Below are 23,243 nucleotides of genomic sequence, written 5' to 3' on the forward strand. Positions count from 1 at the left end.
TGTGCCTCCCTCTGGAGAGCTAACAAAGGCTTACCTAGACAGCTTTAGCTCACAGTGCTTCTCCAGAGTCCCTCCTCCCTCCCCTCCCCTCTTTCCTTTCCTCCACCATCCCTCTTCCTCCCCGGTGTCAGTCCTTGGGGGCCCAGGGCAGAGGTCGCCCTCCTGGGAGAGATGATTCCCCAGTCTTATTCAGGTGGGCTCACCTCTGCTCCTCCCTGGAGCAGCCAGCAGGCAGTCTGGGAGCCCTGGGAAGCCAGGTCAAGTGCAGATGATGTAGGAGCAGGAGCCAGGGGGAGGCCAGGTGTCCACCAGGGAAGTGATTAGCTCCACAGTGCCTCTAATAATAATCTGTGAGGCTAATAAATATCACAGAAGAGGAGGCAAGTACAAGCCCGGGCGCTGGCTGTCTCTGTCCTCATTAAGGGGAGAGGAGGGAGTCCTTGCTAATTGCAGACTTAGTATGATTACCTCTACCTCCCATCCAGCGAGCCATGGGATGCAATGCCCAGGATCAGTCAGCAGGCTTGTAGGGGCCGAGGGATAGTGGAATAGGGTTTCTTTTCCTCTGGGCCTTGAAGCCTCAACTTGTGAGACAACCCTGGAATTCAAAAACTCAGTTCATCCATCGATCAGTATTGACTGGCTGCACTGTGTTCTGTACAACATTCAAAGTGGTCCTGAATTTGATTTCTTAAAAATACGAGATGAGCCAACAAAGATGACTTTCTAGTTGTCCTACCCCAGGATCCTCCCCCCAAACAGATACAGGCACACACGTGTGTATGGACACCACACACACACACACACACACACACACACACACACACAAGCTCGAGCACACTTAGCTCTGAACCTTCCCATGTTAGACATTCTAGAAATACCCATCACACGGAACTGAAATGGAAACTGGACCTGGAGAACGATGTGGCTGTTCACAATCTGCCTTTCCTAATTCCTTTGCTGCTTGATCCTGGAGCTCCTTGGGAAAGGGGAGCCCCAGAGGTGAGGCTGGAAGCACTGCTCGGACACCATGGGGGGCAGCAGCAAAGGCAAAATCCGGGAGAGGCTGGGAGAGCTTGGAGAGGACACTGAGCCCAGCCTTACAGCAGGTTCTGCCCTTCAGGAAGATGACGGGGAAAAGCCCCGTTTAACCTCACATGGTGCACACCCGAGGGACAGCGACTCAAGGACTGGGCAAGGGGATGATGTGCGGGCGTGTAGGGCTGTGGGATGGCCATGCAGGCAATTTGTTTGTGGTGTTGGCATTGAACCCAGGGTCTTGTGTGCGCTAGGCAAGCACTCTACTCCTTTGCTCCAATTCCTCCACAAGCCCCCAGTCAAATCTTGAAAGTGTAGGCCTGCTTCTGACATAGAATGAGGGAAATCTCCCCCTGGGGCTTATGGTTTAACGACCTGAAAGGGGCTTCTGGAAATCAGCTTTTTGAAGGATACTAGCGAGGAGTTTCAAGTTTCCTCGCTAATAGGTCTTAGTGCATCCTACGCGAGATCTCACAGTCAGCCACCGCCAATCTAACTTCCTCGCGTCCAGGCAGAGCTGGCTTCTTGGCCATGGACGGTTCACAGGCTCTGCCTGCCTCCTCCTCTGCGACTCCCTCTGTGGCTCCCCTGTACTTCCCCCTTACACCCCCTTGCAGCTTACAGGGACCTGTAACCGCACCCCTTCCCTGCACTATAAACCCGACACCTTAAGAGCTGATCTGTGGCAGCAGGGTGAACAGGTTTTCCATATAATAATGAATATATGAATTAGCATTTATTACATTTCTAATATGAGGCAGAGCCCTGAGCTAAGCACTTTATAATACTAGTATTTCGTGTGTCCTTTCCTCTACAGAGCACTGGAGCACAGAAGTCAGGTTCTAGAGTGTGTTCATCCTTTTTTCCGCCCGTCACAGGTTTTAGGGAGCCTGGCATGGTCCCATCATTCCCCGCAACTCTCCCCTGTCCTTGTCTCTAGCTCAAGATGCTTTCTTCACCTCTCTGGAAAATACTTCATCTTTGTTGATACCTAAACACGATTAGTGCTTGTTTGTGGTTTTGCCTTTTGCTTTCTTATTTTTTTTTTGTAGTTTCATTATGAAACTAATGAAAAGAGACATTGAAAGAAGTCATTTTAATATCTTATTTGTTTCCCCTTGTTGGGAAAAAGGAGAGACAACCTCAGAAGTCATTTGCAAGGCTGTCAGAGCAGGGTGCTCTGTGTTCTCGTTTATAGTTGGCTCCCAAAGTGGAACACCACAGAAGTTTCTCTGCAGAGGCTCATCAACAGGAAGTGTCTGTCAGAGGGTGCCATGCTCTTCCCCTGGCACCTCCCGCCCTCTGCTTTTCCAATGCTTTCCCACCCTCCTGTCCTGCTAGCCTAGCCCTGAGGTCATCAGTCATCAAGGGAGCTGGTGAGGGTTGGGCGAGGCCTCCAGCACTGGTCAGAGCCTGGCCACTTGCCCACAGAACCCTTCTCTGTGTGTGCTGGGTTTTGTGGAGATGCTTGAAGACTGTCGTTATGGTCTATTGAGCACTTGTTGCTTTTCTGGGGACCTTAATGCATTTACCCATTTTACCCTTCAAACAACCAGCAGAGTACCATTCTCATCTTACTAAGAAAATGGAGGCACAGATGAAGTAATGGAGCCAAGGTCAGTTAGTAAGTGCTAGAATCAGGTCATGGGCCATGGCAACCTTGAGTCCACAGTTGGCACTCTTCACATCTTTGCACTGGCTACCTGGGACATTTAGAAGTGATTTTGTTGTATGGTAGGCTGGCCTAGGAAACTTCCTAGTATGACTAAAACAGCCCCACCTGCCAGGTTCCAAACAGCTGATGTATTAACCAGCCTCGGTGTGGCCTGCTTGCTCTTTTGTGTCCCTCTCAGCACTTGAACAAAAGAAATGCTCCACGGGTGTTGGGTGGGTGGTGAGTGATTGGATTTTACCCACAGGTCGCTCCACTGGCTCCCACAGCTGCCGAGGTTGGAGAAGGGAAGGAGGCCCGTGGAGGCGTGGTGGCCTCTGTGAATAGCTGACCCCATGGACAGAGTGGTCCTGGAGTGTATGCCAAGCCGAATCCTTGGGTGGATTTCTGCAGTGAAGGCAGCAGATGCCTGTGAAGCTCATGCCTCTACTGGGAGGCTCCTCTATCCCTGTCCCTTAGCCTGCAGACCCTGTGGGCGCTGAGGGTTGGGGATGGGAGGGTATATCTTCCAGATAAGCTGAAATGGCCTTAGGACCTGCTGGCCACTCTACTCCACATCTTGGGTCTGCTATGGGCCTGAGCCAGAAAGAACAAACCAGAGGAGCAGGTTTGACTTCTGTGGCCACCCTGGGAGGGACGCCAGGCCATGTGGAGAGAGACACAGGCTCATTCCAGCAGGTGTTGGCTGCCATCTCTCCAGGGCTCACTAGTTTCTCATGGGGGCTGCTGTGGGGGTGCAGAGGTAACCCAGGAGAGGGAGGAGACAGGGAGGGAGAAGGGGGGAAGAAGATGCAATATACTGAACCCAGAGCACTCAGGGAAATAAAGGATCTATTTTTTTCCATTTGTTCTCAGCAAACATTTGTCATTTAATTTCTTCCTAATTACACAATTACGTAATTATGTAGTATTAGTAAAATAAAGCCTAAAGACGTTTGAGTAAAGAATTACTTAAGTAAATAATGTCTGACTGAAGTAATTATTTCCCGGGTTTTCTATTTTAAAGTACAATTGGATGAAATTAGCTCAGGCATTGTTGAGGAGCTGAGGGAGGGTGGGGACTGCATGCCAGGGGGCAGGCAAAAGGTTGGGGGGCCACTTGGGGTCTGGTTCCTGGTTTCTAGGCACCGTCTTCTGCCAGGAGATGAGGCCAAATCCACGTTGCCAAAGTGGCTTGGGACTAGCTTCTCTTTGCTCTTCAGAGAGGGCAGCTCTGCCCCAGGGAGGATGAGGAAGCCTGGGACAGAGAGGAATGCTGATTACTGAGGGCTGTGTCTCTGTTTACAAAGAGAGGACTGTATGTGAGGCCTCTCAGCCTGTGAGGAGATCATACCCTGCAGTACCACCAAGGGTCTGGGTGGCACTGTGGTGGCAGCGGTGCTGGGGAGGCTAAGAGGGGGGCCTCCCAGGGGCCCCAGTGAGTGAAACTGACTGGAGGAGACCTTCAAGTGGGCAGCTCGGGGTCAGCCCTCTTTCATCCTGGGTGTTTCCTGCTTGGCCTGAGGTGCCTCAAGGAAAGCAGACTTCAGTTCAGGCCGCTTCCTAACTCACCCCTGAGAGCACTGGCGGGAGCCTGGGCCTGGCCTCGTTCTCTGGTGGACTGGAACGTGGGAGCAGTGAGAGAAGGGCCCACTTCTCCTCAGGGGATGGCAGCCTGGGATGAGGGGAGCCTTGGCCTGGGAGAGTGTGGCTCGGCCACATTGCCCTCTCAGTACTCCGTGCAGGTTCCCTCCATCCACCCAGTGGGCTGCTCTCAGGCACGGGAGCCCTTTCCCACACTGTGAGGTGGGTGATAGATTGGCATCTACAGAAGGCAAGTCCTGGGCAGCCAGGCCAACCTCTGCCTCTAAGAAATTCATTTGTGGGTTTTTTTTGTTTTTGTTTTTGTTTTTTGGTACTGGGGACCCAAACTCATGACCTCATATTTGCCAAGCAGGCGCTTATGCTGCTGAGCTAAACCCCCAGCCCTCATTTGTGTTTTTGCTGTGGAAAGTATTTATAGTCTCTGAGAACCTCCTATCATAGCACAAGGAGCCAGGACAAGGAAATCCTTCCGTTTTCTCAGCTCTCGCCTTAGCAGGGTAGAACTAAACTATTCTTACCCTGAGGCTACTCTTGAGTTTCCGGAGGCCTGACATTCCCTGCTTAGTCCTGAGATTTCCCACTTCAAGTTAGTGGCCTTTGGTTTCCACAGCGGGCAGGGCCGCAGGTCTCTAAGAGCTGTGACAAGGAGGTGGCAGACACAGGTCGGAAAAGAAAGCAGGTGGATGCTCAGTCCTCTCCCTGGAGCTGTGGCTTTGGGCTTTTGGTGACTCACTAAGATTAATATCTTTTGAGAACATGGTGGAGGTTCCTGGAAAGTCGCTGGACAGCAGGAAAGTATTGGAAAGGAATGCAGATGTGGCCCTGCAAGCCAAGTCACAAAGTGTGTTAAAAATGTCAGCCTTTCCTGTGGTGTTTATGCAGAAGGTGGGCAATATTTAGCAAAGTCGGACATGTATTTTCCTCAAATCTAACAAGCTCCACTGTTAGGCATAGAGAAGTCACATGTAAGTGCACAGAGAGATTTGTACCAAACGAATCAGTACAGCATTTTTTTGTTGTTGTAGCAAAAGCAGAACCCAAAACCAAAAATGAAACAAAATAAAAAAGCAACCTAGATTTCCACCAGTAGGAGAACAGATAAATAAGCCATGTCAAATGTATTCAATGGAATTCTTTACAGTAATAAAAATAAATGAAATAGAGCAATATGGTAGAAGTGTACGGATCAACATGGATAAACCCTACAAACGGTGTGCAGCTAAAAATGTGCCACGTGTCCTGCCACCAGTGTGCTTCTAATTGCTGTAAACTACGCAAAGCCACACTACGTTCTCTTTGTAAATAATGCATAGGAATATAAATGCCAAATTCAAAACAGTCAAGTTCAAGATTGTGGGGATGAGACAGGAGGTAGGGCTGGGCAGTGGGAGATGCAGTTCGTGGATATCCGACTTTATTGGTAATGTTTTATTTATCATGCTATGAGATAGACACATAGCATTTATCATATTCTTTAAAATTCTAAAATGATGGAATATTTCACAAGAAATAAACAATCAAAACAACAGTTAAGAATCTCATTAATATTTCCTGGAAATGCATGTGTGTGTGTATGTCTGTGTGCATGCGTGTGTGTGTGCATGCGTGTGTGTGTGCATGCGTGTGTGTGTGCATGTGTGTGTGTGTGCGCACGTGTGTGTGCCTCGGATGGCAGAGGTGAGGGTGATGGCTGCATTGCTAGATTCCAGAAAAGCCTTCACGTAGGTCACAGCTGGCTCCTGGGAAGTTTTCTGGGTTGAATACTTATTCAATAAAGTTCTTCTCTTCCTATAATATTTGCCTACGTAAGAAGCTAAATATTCATTGAGTAATTAGCCAGTTCAAATTTGTGGTATGCAAAGACAATTCCTTCTAATTATAGGGATGTCAGTTAGAAGATGTCACACTAGGATGCCATTCACTGCCAAGAGAGCTTTAATAAATTCTCACTGTGATTCAGATTCAAGAAGGTCAAAAAAAAAAGGAAAGAGAGAGAAAAAGGCACCATTATTTTGATAATTAAATATTTACCAGAGCTGAGAAAATCAGTCACGCTGGTGTTTTAGGCTGATCAGAAACTCTTTTTTTAAAAAGTCCCAGTAGAGATATTGTTGCTCTCACGGTTTTGCTGCCAGTTTCAGAGATTTTCCAGGCTGCTGTCTTGGAGTAACAAACGACTGACTTTGAGAAGGTACACCTCGGAGGGAGAGGCAAGCTAGGACCAGCATTGGGCTGACTTCCTCGGCCAGCGCGGAGGTCAGGGCATGGGCACTCATTCCTTAGGTGTCCATCCCCTCCTTGGAGGTGTTATTTAATTTCTTTCTGCTGTGTAATTTTAAGTAGCTCCATTGTGTACCTTGCCTCTCTCCTGCTTCCGTTCTCAGTGTGGCTACAGAGCTGTCCTTTTTTTAGGAGGTGGAGGAGGGAGACCTGGAGCTCTCTCCAACGAGGAAAAGTCCAGGATGGCCTGACCTGTGTTAGCTGGAGTAGGAGGAGCTGCCTCCTGCCTTGAGATTGACTCTTGAGCTCCTCAACTTGAGATTTTGGACAAGTCACTCATTCTCAGTCTCTTTTGCTGTGTGGTCAACATCATAAACAGCCTGTCTTCCCCCTCCTCCCGGCCTCTCCCAGGACGTGCTCCCAGGACCACAGTGGCTTGATTCAGGGACAGTTGTTCATAAAAGCTGACTCAATCTAAGAATTTTCCCTGAATATTAAGAGCCGGGACCAAGGAAGTCAGTCAGATTCCTCTCTGATTAAAAATGCTGTACAGTAAGAAATGAAGAAGTGGATTGTCGGATAAATACCTTACTTATTAGCTCAGATTGAATTTTGCTACATTTAACTGGCTACCCCTCTCATTTGTCTCCTTATCACAACAAAACTGAACAAAAGCAGTGGTTTTAACACAGGAGATACAAGTGCAGTCTCTGTTACGTAATAGCAGTCCAGAGGTAGGAGGGCAGGGCAAGGCAGAGGGTCCTAGCTTGCCTCTCTATCCGTGGTGTACCTTCTTGGCTTCAGTCATTTCTTACTCCAAGACAGATGCTGGAAATTCAGTAATCTTGTTGCTTTCCAGACACTTAGGAGCAAAAAGGAAAATATCCCCCTCTTATTTAAAAAAGCATTAATTCTCTGTTTCTATTTCTTGGGCTAGGACTTGAATATTTGATCATGCAAAGAGCTGGAAAATGTCTTTAGGGCCACGAATCATTGCTGTCCCTATTTAAATGGATGCTGTCTCCGAGGAGGAAAGGATGAATGAATAATGGACTAGGGTACTAGTACTCTTGGCCACGTGGAGTGAGTCTCTACATGGAGGAAGCCGGTGTGTTGTAGCATTTTTGTATTTCCTATTTGACTATAGAAAACATTCTGGATCCTCTTGATAAAGCCCTTCCATATTTCTTTTTATTAAAGAATATCTCATAAAGATGGTTCTGATATTTCTTGCTAGAACCCTTCACGGCTCCCTGGATGCTGGATTTGGGAAATGCAAGTGTGATCTTTTTCAGAGTCCTTAACACAAAGTTACATTAGTAGCCATAGGGAAGGGTCCTAACAGACCCTGTGGGCCAACCGTGACTTTAGTTAGGGGATGGACTCCCGTGTAGGCTCATTTGCCAACACCTCATTGTGATTTGTCTTCTTGCCCTTTGAAGGTCCTAAATTCAAGGCTTCTGGGTTCTACTTGGATCTGGATCCTTGCAGATCAAAAACCTTGGTTTTTGTTTTCTTGTCCAATGCTGTTTGAAATCCTTGTCTTTTCTCTCTCTCTTCCACTGTGCAGTGATGGGGGAAGACTTGAACTTCATTGAATCAAACTTTGTACCTACTTGCAGAACCTCAGGTGATAATTCCAGGTCCTTAGAATGCCTGCCTGAGTAGGGCCAGGGATCCTCTCAGTGTAATAGGGACAAGATTTTCTTTGAAGCTTTGCTCTACAACTCTAGTCACGCTTGGGGAATCAGTTGACCTTGGAGTGTTCTTGTAGAAGGGGATAAACAGCCTGGTTATTTATTTATTTATTTTTTGTAAAATCCAGTGTTTTAGTCCATTTGGCTATTTATCTGGATTTCTATAGTAAAGTTCCCATGGACTGAATGGCTCATGAAAAATGGAAATCTATTTCTCATAGGTTCAAAAGTTGGGTAATCCAAAACCAAAGTGCTTCTAGATTCAGTATCTGGAGAGGGGTGCTTCCTGGTTCACAGCCTTTTCACTGTGTCCTCACGTGGTGGGAAGGGTCAGGGAGCTTTCTGGGGCTTCTTGTATAAGGAAACTAATCCCATTTGTGAAGGCTACAACCTCATGTCCTAATTGCCTTCCAAAGGCCCCGCCTCTTCAAGCATCAACCGGGGGTGATTTCAGTGTATGGATTTTGAAGGGGACAGAAGATTCAGTCTGTAACACCCAGTAACTGCACAGAAGTGGAGTCAGATCCTATTCCCCGTCTCTGGGAGAATGGAGGTAAATCTCAAGGCTGATCACAGGAGCCATGCAAGGGCAGGTCATTGTGGTTAGTTGACAGACATCTGAGAATGCATTTCATGCTGAGTCTATGGGTAAAAAATACTTCCCTATGAGCTAATTTTATTGCTGCAATGAACCTCATCTCTGTGAGTCACAAGGTCATCCTCTGTAGCTGTCATGTGGCTGGGAATCAGAGAAATGAGGAATCAACAGGCCTCTGGAGGTGATTTTATACACCCCTTACCTAGATTCCATTAAATCTAATTGATTAATAGCTAACAATTATTGAGCACTCATTATCTGCAAGCACCATGCTAAGAGCATATCATCCTAACGCTCTGCTGGGTTCATTTTTATTCCAGTTTAACAGATGGGAAAACTGAGGCCCAGAGTCCCCTACCAAACTGACAGAACTGACATTCAAATCCAGTTTTAGAGTGAGTTCCAGGGCTCCCGTCATCTCCCCATGCTCTGCAGCCTTTTGCAATGTGCTGCGGGTCACAGGTGCCTGGAGCTCCTGGTTTCTCCATGCCACCACCAGGACCAGCTCAGTCAGACGGTGGCCCTAACCATCCCTAGGGAAGCTTGTTTCTTTGCTCACTTGCTAACCGGTTCCAATGTCATTACCAGAGCTGACACTGAGTGGTACCAAGGAATTATCCTAACAATATATTTTAGGCATTGTAGCTGGCACGTTATAAAACAAAACAAAACAAAACAAAACAAAACAAAACAAAACAAAACGAAATAGGTATCACTGTAACACAGGCTGCCTGCATAAAATATTTAAATAATCACATTACATGGTGCATTGATGCAAAAAAAAATGAATTCATCGACACGGACATGATCAGTGATTTTTTTTAAAAAGCATTTTAGTACTAAAAATGATACCTGTTTCCAACATGTGCATTACAGCACAAAAATAATATCCTATAGCATATGATGGTTAAAGTTTTTCTATCAAATTTGTGACTAGTGCAAAAATGTTTTATGCTAGCTTCATTTTTTAAATTAAAATTAAAAACTCAAATTTTCAGTAACATTAGCTACAGAACCTGTAGCCAGTGGCTACCATATCCCAGCTCAGGATGGGTGTATAACTGAACTTCATGAGAGAAATGCACTTTGCACGTGCTGAGCAGAGAGAGGGAAAGCTGGGCTGGAGGAGAGGGAATGAGGCTGGGATGGGTTAGGGTCCGTGAGGAGGAGAAGCTAAACCTGTGTCAGTTTTTGAAATGGGGAATCACAGAATGCAAACGATGCTTTAGGGAGCTAGACCTGGAGGTACCAAAGGGGCTGGGGTGCAGACAGGGATGCGAGGCAGGGGGACCTCATTTATGGGTGCGTCTGCGGAGCCATGATCAGTTGCTCTGGGTCAGTGGCTGGTGGGCAAGGAGAGTGACCCATGGGGATGAATGGAAGACAGTGCCAGGTTCTGAACCTCTGACAGTAGAAACTGGTAATTCCTAGATAAAGAGGGAAGCCAGGGGAAAGAAAGCTCAGGTAGGCACAGACAAGTTTGAGGTGATCTCTCCCATGGCCTCTCCTTACCTTTCTCCCTTTTCTCCGACTTTTTAAAAATCCTTTTCTCCCTCCTCCTCCTCTCCACTTCTGTTTGTGGCTCTTTTCTTCTCTTGAAGTAAATATATTAACAGAGAACCTGTCAAACACCAGAGACTAAATCCTTAAAGGGCATTTCCCAGACCTAAGGAAGGACGTCATGAGACAACTTCAGTGTTTATTCATCAACAACAACAAAAATAAATGTTGTTTCTCAAAGGAGTCTTTTGGCCATTCCTGACATTCCTTTTGGAATTGGCCAGACATGGAGAGTGGAGGTCCCTGGGGGGAATGGCAGTGAGCACAGTTCCTGTTTCTTGACACTTCCGATGTAGCAGCGATGGCCCGAAGCACTGCTGACGAGCATCTCCCTCATGACTATTATTTCCCATTTTACAGGTGAGACAATTTCATTAAGCAAACACAACCGGTGAATGGCAGGACAGTATGTGACATGTCTGCATGTGCTGAATATCACTGTGGCTGGGTCAAAAGTGCCATGACCCCCCTTACTCAGAAGAACCTTTCCTCTCCAGTCTTTCTAAGGACAGACTGATCACACAGTCCGCAGCTCCTGGGAGGCTCTGGGAGGTTTTCCCTTCATCGGGTGCGGTTAGGGGCTTGTAATGGGAAGCAAAAGAACCGAGTGCTTTCCTCCTTCCAGTGCAGGGAAAGGTGGGCAGGAGATGGGGGGTCACCTCCTCAAGCGTCTCTCCTCGGTGTTCATCAAGTGAGTGCTCCAGGAGGTCTGTTTTTCTGCTCTAAATGTCATGTTTTGATGATGTTGTTCTTATGCACTCACCTACCTGAAAGTACATCCCAGAAAGAAAAAAATAAAAAAGTCCTCAAATGAAACAGGAGCCAGGAGAGGAGAGGAGCTGGAAAATATTGCACTGCCCCTGTACAACAGCTCAGGGGATTTACTCCAGGCTTTCAGAGCCAAGTGAATATTGCTTATTCATGTGCAATCTAATCCTCCTCTCAGCCCAGAGGCAGAGGGCAGCGGGGTGATCTGGTTGTGGTGCGGGGGAGTGAGGCGCAGGGGGTGGTTTGTCTCTGAGTGTGAACTTCGTGTGCAGACCGGCTTTCCATGCTGGGAAGGCTGGACTTGGGAGAAACTGTTATCTGCATGTTTTGTATAGAAGCAGCGACAAAGAGGTCAGGAGAGGGACTGTGAGTGGAGGTAGACAGGTGATCAGACGGATGTGTGTTTCCGAAACATTTGGGGGCCAGAAATTCCGGTAGCTCCTCCACCACGTCCCTCTGGGAGGACAGCAGAGCCACAGATTGATGCACACTCCAGGCAGAGGACGTCTTAATAACCCACTTGGCGGGTGATGGATCATCTGAGGAGGAGCAGAGATATGGCTTGGCCACCCCAAAGCTCCAACTCGATAACGTGTGATAACTTACTCAGGGGCGCGGGGAGGGAGATTTCCCAACTGCGGCTAACCAGTGTTGAAGACCTGAAAACAGCCACTTGGGACTGTTTTTATGTTCAGCTGTCGGCTTAGAAGCAAGCGGCTAAGAGAACCTGGACACGGATCAAACAAATGTGCTGGGAACCACATGCGAGGAACAGCTCTGCTCTTATTCCCCACCGAGGGCCTGTGTGCCAGCCTGCTCCCCTCAGCCGCACAGGAGGAGAACATCAGAAGAGGAGAGACCTCTCTGAAATATCCGATCGGGCCTGCACTGCAGCTGGCCTGGGTTCAGGGAACTGTTCCAGCACAGAGACATCATGGAGCGGCAGGCTGTCACTTCCGTAGGACACAGCGATTGAGCAGGAGAGAAAATGTGGCCTTTGATTGGACCCCATGGGAGCACAGGGGCTGGTGACCAGAGGCCTATCTTTCCCTGCAGGGGCCATTGGCAGTCTAGGTACATGGTCTAGGGTAGAACAGAGCCTTGTTTTCTGTGGAGAAGAGGAAATACTCCCTGCGACACTGGGAGTGTCACAAATGGAAAGAAGACCTCTTTCCTACAAGTACGTCATTTTTTTTCTGGCAAAGGATAACCTCCAGGTAAAGGATAACCTGCCATAATTTTGTTTAATCCAAGTCCAAATTGGTATAAGGACCAGAATCCTGTGGCTTCTCTATGGCGATGTTTACCACCACCTTCTTCAGAACAGAATAAAATGATAGGAACACCAGTGGACATGGTCATCAAATGTCTCCCATACACCCCACTCTGTGCTGACTGCTGCAGGCACACTAGTGACATCAGTCCCCCAGAGATCCAGGATATGGTCCTCCAGTGACCTCACAGACAAGCATAAATCCATTCTCAGGATCAAAGAGTCCTGGAACTTTTACCCAAAATAAACCTAGGTGACTTCTGAGCAGGTGTGTGTTACTTTGAATTGGCTCCAGGTGAGTTATAAAATTATCACTCCCTTTATTGTCTGATTCTAGGCAGGTGGGGAGGGAAAAAAACAGCAAAGTAACTAACAGGTGAGACATGATAAGGCACCTCACATGAGTCTCTTTGATGTAGCAAAGAGCAGCTTATAGGGACTACGATGTCCTTATGGAGACATTCTAGGTGGACAAAAAATACCGGAGAAAGTAAATATTCTTGTACTCCTTTTACATAGTAAGCAACTGAGGTTGGAAGAAGTGGATTCATTTTTCCAAAGCTATATAACAAGTTAGTTATTGAAGTAGAATTTGAACCCGTATTTGTCTAATACTACAACACATATCTACTTGTAGAGCAAATCTCAGCTTAGAAAAAGGTATTAACGTCTCTCTCCTTAACAAGTGAGGTATTTGGTGCAGCAGGTACATACGGTCTTGCACTGGGGAGGACTAGAAATGAGGAAATAGATTACTTGTAACATGAAATGCCTTTATAGTGCTAGAGGCTCCTTTCCTAAGCCAACTGCTCCTTTCATTGGCTTGGAGTCATAGTTACAGACTCAGAGATGAAAGGAACCTAGGATGACCCGTAGTTCTAGACCCTCTTCTTACAGAAGCAAAGGAGGTCCAGAGAAAGGAACCAGCTGTTTCACCCAGGTAGTGTGTAACTGAGCTTAAACTTCAGGAGTTCTACCTCTTAACCTAAGTCCCTTCTACCAGGTTCATGTGTCTTTGAAGTCTTCCCACCGTGAAGAACGTGTGACAATCTCCCCTAATCTCACTTGGTCTGAAAGTCAAACTTGCATGACATGTTTTTCTACCTTCTCCCTTCTCCTCTTCTTTCTACCCAACTCCATGGACAGATGATTTGGTAATAGTGTAATCTTCCTTGAGGTGAGGAAGTTATTACGGTGTGGGTATGATTTAATTGTAAACCTCTCAAAGCTTCATATGATTAAAGGCCTCATTCCCAAGATGCTGACATCGGAGGCAGTGGAACACTTAAACGGTGAGAGTGGGATGATTTGGGTCAGTGGTGAACTGTGACATGCACACTAGCTGTTGCATGTTATCACTGAAAGTTCAAGAAGGTTCACCATTACTGACTTAGGCCATCGTGAGTGCGCTTTTAGAAAGCACTTCTAGAGTTACCCCTTGAATTCTCAAGAGAGGTAAGGCCCAGCCTTACCCAGTGATCTTTGCTTCCAGGCTGCTTGCTGTGACACACACTCCCACCATTGCTGTCTGCCACCAGGTGACACAGCCAAGGATTCCTCGCCACAGGTCTATGTTGTGCTGTTTAGACTTTGAATGTCCAGAACTTTGAGGTAACTAAACTTCTCTTTATAAGTAGTTTATGTCAGGTGTGTTGTATTAATGATGAAAAACTGACTAATACAGAAAGGGGCAAACATTTCTTCAGTTCCTGGATTTGCAGGATGTTAGCATTAGCTTTTAAAACTATCCTTCAGACTTATGTAAAATTATAGTAATTAAGACAGTGTCACACATGTGAAATGATACACAAATAGACCAATCAAATGTACTACATAGATCCGCACATATTCGTCATCACATTTATGATGAAGGTGACTGTAGCACTGTGGTAGAAAAGGTGTGACTTTTCAATAATTAGTCTTAGGTCTTTGGAATGCCTTTACTGGAGATAAAGAGAACCTCAATCCCTACCTCACACCGATTAGGTAAATTGTAGTTATAAATGAGAAATGCATTATAGTAAGATTTTATGGGGAAAAAAAGAACATGGGGAGATATTCACATGATCCAAAGTAGATAAAAGTTTCTTTAATTGGACATAAAAGAACTATGAGGGGAAAATTGATTGATTGCACTACAATAAGATGAATAACTTTGATTAATCACAAAGCTGCTGAAAAAAAGTAAAGCAAGCCACAAAGTCGGAGAAGATAGTTGCAAAACATATATCAAAAGCTTCATATCCAGAATACATGAAGTCTTACAAATTAATACAAAAAGGCAGACAACTCAATGGAAGATTATACTAAAAGACTTGAATTGGCGTGTCTTAAAAGATCTCCAAGGCATCTCTAAACATATGCAAAGGAACGCAACTTGTTTTGGCAACCTGAGGTTTATAAATTAAATCACAGTGAAATATCATTTTATTTCCATCAGAATAGCTGACATAGAAAAGATAGAGAACATCATGCATTGGTGAAAATGTAAAAAATCAAAACTCTTAAGCACTAGGCAGAAACGTACATTGTAACAAGTATTTTGGAATATAGTTTGCAGGATCTACTAATGTAGAACACGCACGTATCTTAAAAGCCAATTGTACTCTTGCGTTTACAGCCAGTAGAAAAAGCACACACATATCTGTCAATGCATCTCCACGAGAACATTCAGAGCGGCACTTTAGTAAAAGTTTGAGAAACAATGCAAATGCTCATGATCAGTAAAATGGATACATAGATTATAATTCACAAACTGGAATATTATAAAGAAATGGGAGTGACTGAATCATCGCTAATACAGCAATGTGGATCTCATAAATGTAAAGCCAAGTAAGAGAAACCAGATCTGAGCGGGAACACACCGCATGGGTCTACTTATATGACATTCAGAAGCAGCTACCATCAGCCTACCAACACTCCTACAGTGTTAGGAGGCAGAACAGAGGCTATTCTTAAAGGGACGCAGTGGCTCAGAAGGGCAGAAGGCACCCCTGAAGGGAAGGGGGAAGCATCCTAGTTCATCTTCTGGTTTCTGGTACCCAGATACGTACAGCTGGTGAAATTCACTGAATTGTATACTTAGGCTGCATTTCCATAGCATGTCTCTTCAATTCATTTTTATCCCGCAAATGGAGAAAGTCAGGAAGTAAGAAGTAACATCTACTTAATGCCTCCTACCAGCCTGGTATTTTGCTGGATATTTCGCGGGTGTTAACTCACGCCACGTGGCATAGGTGTGAGGCCCTCTGTTTTACCAAGGAGCAAACAGGTACAAACCATAATGGAAGCCACACCAGGACTAAACGCTGGGACCAGCTTTAACTTAGCATCCTAGTCCAGGTAGGTCCGGGCCCAGAGCTTACCCCTTTCTACCACGTCATGTCGCTTGCAGGGAAGGAGCACAGGCTTCAGAGTCAGAAATTCTTATTTGGAGTTCTGGTCATGTCATTCATGCTTTATGATTTGGGGCAGAGCACTTAATCTGGTTTTTAATCTTCTCACTTGTAGGTCAGGGAACTCCAGGGCAGGATGGAGAGCACGATACCGGTAAGAGGCCCCGTATTAACACACAGCCTTGTATGCAGCAAGCGCTGCGTTTTTTTCTCCATGTAAGCCTACTAGAGCTGAGTGCCTTTCCTAGCAGGAGTCTGGAGTGTCAGGCTAAATTCACCCTGTTGGCACCATTCTAGTGAAATCGTATGAAAATGAACATTGCGGGCAACTTTGATAGGAAAAAGAGGAACATTCAGCCCGAGGGTCCATATAAAAGTCGGCAAAAATCCTTGCTTTGGGGCTGAGGAGGTTTACAGGAGGTCTCACACAAGTGCATTTCAAGCCGTAGCTTTAACACAAACTTGCAAAATTTGGTCCATTAGGATGGGACCGTGGAGAAAGAACTGCCAACGGTGGCTAGAGTCACTCTCCTAAAAACAGGATTTTGCTGCCTTCTTTCACAGTAGAACTCAGCTAAACTTTTTTTTTTTGAGTCCTCTAAGAATAGTCAGAAAAATGGATGGAAGGTAAATAGCATCTGTGTTTGTTCAACATGAAGTCACCTGTCCCCAAATGTCTGTAATGCCTGCTGAGGGCCTGGGGGGTCCTTGGGGTGGGAGGAGGGATGAGGACACGGGAGCTTCGGGCTGGGATGCAGATGGGGAGTTACGTGAAGGCACAGCCACGCTCACGCTCCGCATGTGAGGCACAGGCACGAAGGGGGCCCCCTAAGGGCTGTCATTCTGTGTCCCCAGCTGAAAGATCTTTTTCCTCTTAAAGGTTTGGAGGTCAGAACTGTGGAATGGGTAGGGGGGAAAAAGGAGTCTTGGGAGGAGCAGGGATTGGGGGCCCCACCTGCCTGCCCCCACCCCCTTCACAGAAGTCTTCATTTCTCTGTTGCTAAATTGTGCACATTGATCTGCTGTGTGTGGAGTTGCCGCACAAGTTGGCGGGAGCACCCGAGTGTGGCAGCCTGCTAGGGAACACACACACTCAGGGTTTAGTTTAAATGAGCTGAGAGCTGGGGACCGGCCTGACAGCCAGGGAGCTGGGAGCCTGAGCCCTGCTTCCCACCAAACAAATCCTTTTGTAGGTTGGAGTTGTCAGTCAACACTGCTCCAGGAGTACCGCAGGGCGTAGAGTCGGGGATTGGTGTCCCCACCTAGCTGCTGGCCTGTCACTGGGAAGGTAGGTGTGGGAGGGAGTTGGACCAGTGTAACTGCTCTGATCTTTGCCCATTTGAGGTCTTAAACCTAATGGATAAGGCTTTCTCAGGGGAAGGAGACAGTTTGGGTCTCTAAAAACTGACCTAGCCCAAGGCTCTAGGCCTTTTCATCTAGGGAAGTTGGGTGGAGCCTGTCTATTGAGCTACCTTTTCTAATATTAATATATTGATTAATTCCGGACCAATTGTTCTTTTTTAAAAATTTTTTTTTTTTTTTTATTTCCTAGCCTTTGCAAACCACCTACTCTTCTTGGAGAGTGACTTTGATTGAAGTTTGAAGTTTTAAGGTTCAGCTGTTTTCTAGTTCCTTATTATTAGAAAATGTAGCAATTCCCCTCATCCCCAGTAAAGAAGGAAAAGGTCCTTTCCTCCTCCCTCTTCCCCTCCGCCCCTCCCCCTCTGCTGCTCCGTGTGTCAGAACTTTAAAAAGCTCTGCAAGATGTAGTTATTTATTCTTCTCCATCCTTCCCTCATCTCAGTTTTGGGCTAAGACCAAAACTTGGGAGAAACCAAGAAGCAACCATCCAAATAGTCTCCTTCAAAGCCAACCATTTGGCCCTGTGGTTGCTGGTCCACACTCCCTCCCCAAGCCATGTGCTGCTGCAGAGGATGGGGTTGGAGTGGGAAGATAAGGGGGGCTTGAGAAACCCAGCACCCGCCCATGCACGGGCCATCTCACCGCTTGCACAGCACGCGTGGTTATGAAAGACCCCTTGTGTTAGAAGGCAGTCAGCCCAGGGGGAGCCCCCTCAGAAGGTAATTGCTTACTCCCAGGGCTGGCCTTGCTGAAATTTATAGCTCCGCTCAATAAAGCTATTGTGCAGCTCCTTAGGAAGCCAGAGAGTGGTTTATTGCTTGGGAACCAGGAGACACAGAACCCAGGCAGGCTGAGGGGGAGACACAAGCAGAGAAATGGGGGTTCCTCTGGTCCCTCGCCCTCCATGCTGGGCATCGTTTCAGAAGGAGCCCAGGATACCTATATCAGACAGGATGGGAGACCCTGAAAGGGAAAACTCGCTTGCAGATGAAGTATGTACAAAGACTGCTCCCCCAGTGATCCCCAGAAATTCTCTCAGGTCTTCTGACCTTCATTGACGTGTCAATCCAATCCACTACTACTGGTTTTTTTTTGTCTCATTTTTTTCCCCTTCCTTGATTTATTTTATGCTGTTTGGAGAGGGACACACACACACACACACACACACACACACACACACACACAAGCTCGCGCCAAAGCACAGGACCAAGTCAAAAGCATAATGAAAAAGAGATTGGCTTCAGAAAGCCACGGAGGTCAGAGCCCCTGGGTCCCGGAGTCTAACATGGAATTTCCCTGTGGGATGGATTAAAAGTAATCTGGCCGAGGGCAGGGACCACCCCAGCTCACCTGAGTGAACCCCGGCCTGCAGCTTCCTTCAGCCCTGCTCCAATCTTCTTAGGAGAGCAGTGCCAGTTCAGGAGGCCACTGCCTAGAGCAAGCAGTGGAAGGCAGGCCGAGAGTGTGCGGGGAGAGGCAGGATGTGCCCAGGACAGCCCTAGGCTTCATAAAGAGGCAGCGGGAAGGAGGGAGGAGAAAAGGGAGCTGGCTGACTTACAAAAGAAAATACTCAAGTTGAAGTACAGGGTGGAAGGAAGGGGCGCAGCTCAGCTTAGGTGTCTGCTAGGCAGGGCTGCAAGCTCTCTGCTCAGAGTCATTCCTGGCATGCAGTGGGGGTTCGGAGGGAGGCTTGCACAGGGAACCCCGCCAGTTCAGATACTTCGGGAGGCCCAGACCTGGCAGGAGCGCAGCCACTCTTATTCCTCACTGTGATCAACACATATTTGTCCCTGGCCTCAAGGAGGCTCAAATTAATCACTACTGCCTCAAAATTAAAAAGGAAAAACTATAAAGAGTTCCACTGATTCATGAGTTCTGCTCAGAGCTGCTGGAACAGCTAGCTGCCCAAGGGGAAGTCACAAGGCACACCAACGTGGCCCATTTTGGTGTTGTAAGGGGTGTATTTGTTAAATTCCAGTCGATATCCAAGGGGCCCTGTGTTTACTCCATTAGGAAACCAGATAGAGCTTCCGGGAGAACATGGCGGACAGACAACAGCAACTACTGAAGGCTCTCTGAAAGGCTCGGCTCAGAGGCCAGGAATGATGCGGACTAAGGAGATACGAACCAGTAGAGATATGCTCTGCTGACTCAGGAACGAACTGGGCTGAGAGAATCCAACTTAGGATACAGTCCTGGCGCTAAAATAGGAACAGAAAAGACTCGGTGTAGAGGCTCGACCCCGCGCCATTGGAAACCGCGATTTGGGTTTCCCGCCGCCCGGCGGCTGGCTGCCTCCACAGCGGCTCGGCAAGGAGAGATGCGCCGAGCTCTGGGAACGGGAGTCTGCGAACGGAGTCGGAAACAGGACGGACAAGGAGGCGTACACGAAAACTGACTGGTGGCGAGGTGAGCGAGAAACTGACCCCCTACCACAGTTTGACTCCAGCGGAGGTTTTTCTGGGCTCAGGCAGTCCTGTAAGAGCAGGGCGCGGTGGCAACTCCAGCCACACATTCCCCTCTCGGACGGGATTGGTGAAAAGTGCCTGGCCTGAGTGACGCTGCTGGCGGACTCCCTAGGCTGGCCTAACCCAGATCCCAGAGCCTGACGGTGGCCCGGAGGAGCGACCGACTCCCGCGTAGGCTGCCTCCTCCACAACTCCCTGGTGCGCAGCGGTGGGCGGGAACAACTAGCCAGCGCAATTTGATCAGGCTGTGGCTGACAGGCAGGGAAGCTGGGCCTCCCATGTAAGCTTGCATTTTATAAGGAACAGAAAATATGGGGAAGGGAAGCAACAAAAAAGGCTCCTCGGCCCCCAATCCTGAGAATCAGGCAATAGTGGACACCGCACCAATATACATTAAGCGCCATATAGAGAGCCTCATAGACCAATTCAGGAATGAAGTTATCAATGACCTGAAGCTAGAAGTATGCAGAATAGTTAGAGAAATGCTAAGCACCACCCAGGAAAAAGCAGATGGTGGAATGGAAGAACAGAAAAAGAGGGGAGAATTGCTTGATGGAGAAAACAGAGAAAGCATTGAGTATGTGAAGCAGGTTCAAAGGGACTATCAAGAAATTAAGAAGTCTATCCAAGACTGGCATAACAGCTTGAAAGAAACTAAGGACAGACTATCTGAACTGGAGGGCAGACTTGAAACATGGGAGAATGAAATGAAAAACTTCTTAAAAATAACAAAGAAACAAACAGCAATAATACAAAGACAAGAAGATGATAAGAGGAGCCATAACTTAAGGATTAAGAACATAAAAGAAGAAGTAGGGACACAAACAAGTGAACTACAAAAGCTACTCACAGAAATAATCCAGGAGAATTTTCCTAATTTAGCAAAAGGTAAAGATACTCAGATGTATGAGGCATACAGGACCCCAGCTACCTACAACCCTAACAGAGAAACACCCAGGCATATAATAATAAAAATTCCAGAAATTCAATACAAGAACAGAATATTAAAAGCTGTAAGAGACAAGAAACAGATCACTTACAAGGGGACACCCATCAGAATTACAGCAGATTTCTCTTCACAAACCATAAAATCACGAAGAGCATGGGGAGAAATAATTCAAGCTTTGAAAGATAATAATCTCCAGCCAAGATTGAGATATCCTGCACAACTGTCCCTGGAAATTGATGGAAAAACGAGGTGCTTCCAGGATAAAGAGGAACTGGGGGAATTTGCAACCACCAATTCAACCCTACAGAAAGTATTACAGGATATTCTAAAAAAAGAAAAATACAAAGAACCCAGAAATAGTGGCGGGGAGGCCACAACGAATGGAGCAGAGAACAAAATGAAGAAGACAAACTGACAGCTACTGACAGAAAAAGAGCTCAACAGAAATGAGACAGAGAAGATTGGATGATAGAAACAGCTTTTTTTTGGAGAAAATGACATCTTAATAGGTAATGCTGATTTAGTACCATCTTGTATTGAAGTCTCATCTAGCTTTTGTTCTTCTGTCTCCAATGGTCTAAACAGGTTGTATCTTATTGGATTTTGTTATGTACGATAGTATAAGCAAAAACCTTTTAAAGACAAGGAGATTATACAGAGACCATTGTTCATTTTCTGTTAGTCGATTCTAAATACTCTATAATGCTGTCATTCTCTTAAATGGTTTTACATTGTTTTGATATACTTAATGCTACAGTATATGAAGTTGTACTCAAGGACTTCAGGGAGGGAGTCAATATGGTAACTATTTTTGGGTCAGGATTATCTGGTGGTGAAACACTATTCTGCTTAAATGGTTATGTTTTGATCTGCCCTGTTTCGCTGTTATGCCCTCTTTTTTCTCAATCTCCATTATTTACTTTTTTATTTTTATCCATTTAATTAAAGGGAAAAATATAGCAGGATATAATATAGTAACCCACTTTGACTCTCTATTATCTCGATTTGAAGCCCTGTATTACTCTCACCATCTTGTTTTTGACTGAGGTTCCTCTATTCTGTTTTGCTGGATAGTATCAGGTTCGAAAGTTTAGGCATCAGCTGAGAAGATAATGAGATTCATTATAACGCCCATTCTCGTTGACTTTTATATACTTTTGAAGACCTACAATATCTCCAATGTTTTGGTTTTGTCGGTTTTATTCTTTACGGTTTTGTTCAATTGTATTACAACTAATGATATAGGCAATTCTATTAGAAATAGCGGGAGGCATTATGGTAACCATTGTTGATCACCTTGTATTATGTTTTTATATTATCTATTATGTCCACCCTTTTGACTTGACCGATTCTGTTCTGTTATGTCACATTTGGTTTTACTCTCTTCCAAAAAAGCAATACGAACCGTGGGAGCAATGAAACCCAAAATGTGTAATAGTCACTGTACAAAAGAGAGGAAAAGAAAGTGCTCTAAACTATATAACTGCATGTATATTTAAATGCATAAGATAGAAAATGATATCACAGAGTTTTATTGGATCATTGAACAGAACTGTTTGCAGTATCATTGTTGGAATGTCCACTCTACAAGCTTTAATTTTGTGACTGGAACAATTATTTCTAAGATGGCAATATGTAATCCATTAACTAGTGATTTCCTACTGTGCATTTTTTTCTTCTGTAAATCTGTATAACCTGTACCCCTTCACTGTTTTTTTTTCTTTCTTTTCTTTTCTCCTTAAATAAAAATTAAAAAAAAAAAAAAAGGAAACCAGATAGAGCCAATCAGTGCTAGGAGGACTCTAGTTGACTCCTGAGAGAAGGTGAATATTAACAGCAACATTCAAATCGATGCAAATTCCCCCTCCCACCACACACAGGTAGGTGGCCTCCAGCAGGCCAACCCCCAGGACACAGGCTTCTCTTTGGAGGGCAGGAGTGGACAGAGGACTCCCTAAAAGTCAAAGTTCAGCTTAGGTTCCACAGTACTGTGGGCCTTGAGCAAATCAGTTGGTCCTCCTAGATTCTCAATCGGCTTCAGAATGCTCATTACCAACTTCGGAGTATACTGAGAGCTTCAGGAGGTTCCAGGATTATTTCACTTTATAGTCCCTGCCCTTTGAGGTGGACATTATTAGTAATATTTCCATTTCATGGATAAGAAAGATAAAGCTCAGAGAAATTAAGGGACTTGACCCAAACCGCACAGATGTTAGAAAAACGTCTTGCAGCCATGTGTTCTGACCTCAAGCTCACATACTTCACTCTTGGCCTACAACTTCTTGAAAGACGTTATAGTTAATACCATGTGCATACATTGTCCAGGGAATGCTATGAGGCAATTTTTATTATTGCTACCATTTACCAATTAAAACATAAGTCCTGAGGATTAGAGAAATACAAGACTGGCCCAAGGGCCTATAGATTGTTATAAGTCCCGAGAGTCAACTCCCCTGCTTGATCAAATTTTTATAAATGTCGAAGGAGGTATTTGGAAAAGTGGATAGCAGGCATCTTTTCCGCCTTCAGCAAGCTGTGATGTCTCCATTTTCTTTTCCAGCGTTACCTTGTAGAATTCCTTTCTGCCATGCCACCAAGGTCACACATGAACGTCAAGGGCCTTTAGATCAGTGATGGTGAGACTTTTAGAGACCGAGTG

This window comes from Cavia porcellus, unplaced genomic scaffold (genome assembly GCF_034190915.1).
Source record: "Cavia porcellus strain 051 isolate PalLab524CR breed Dunkin Hartley unplaced genomic scaffold, mCavPor4.1 scaffold_9, whole genome shotgun sequence".
Taxonomy (NCBI): Eukaryota; Metazoa; Chordata; class Mammalia; order Rodentia; family Caviidae; genus Cavia; species Cavia porcellus.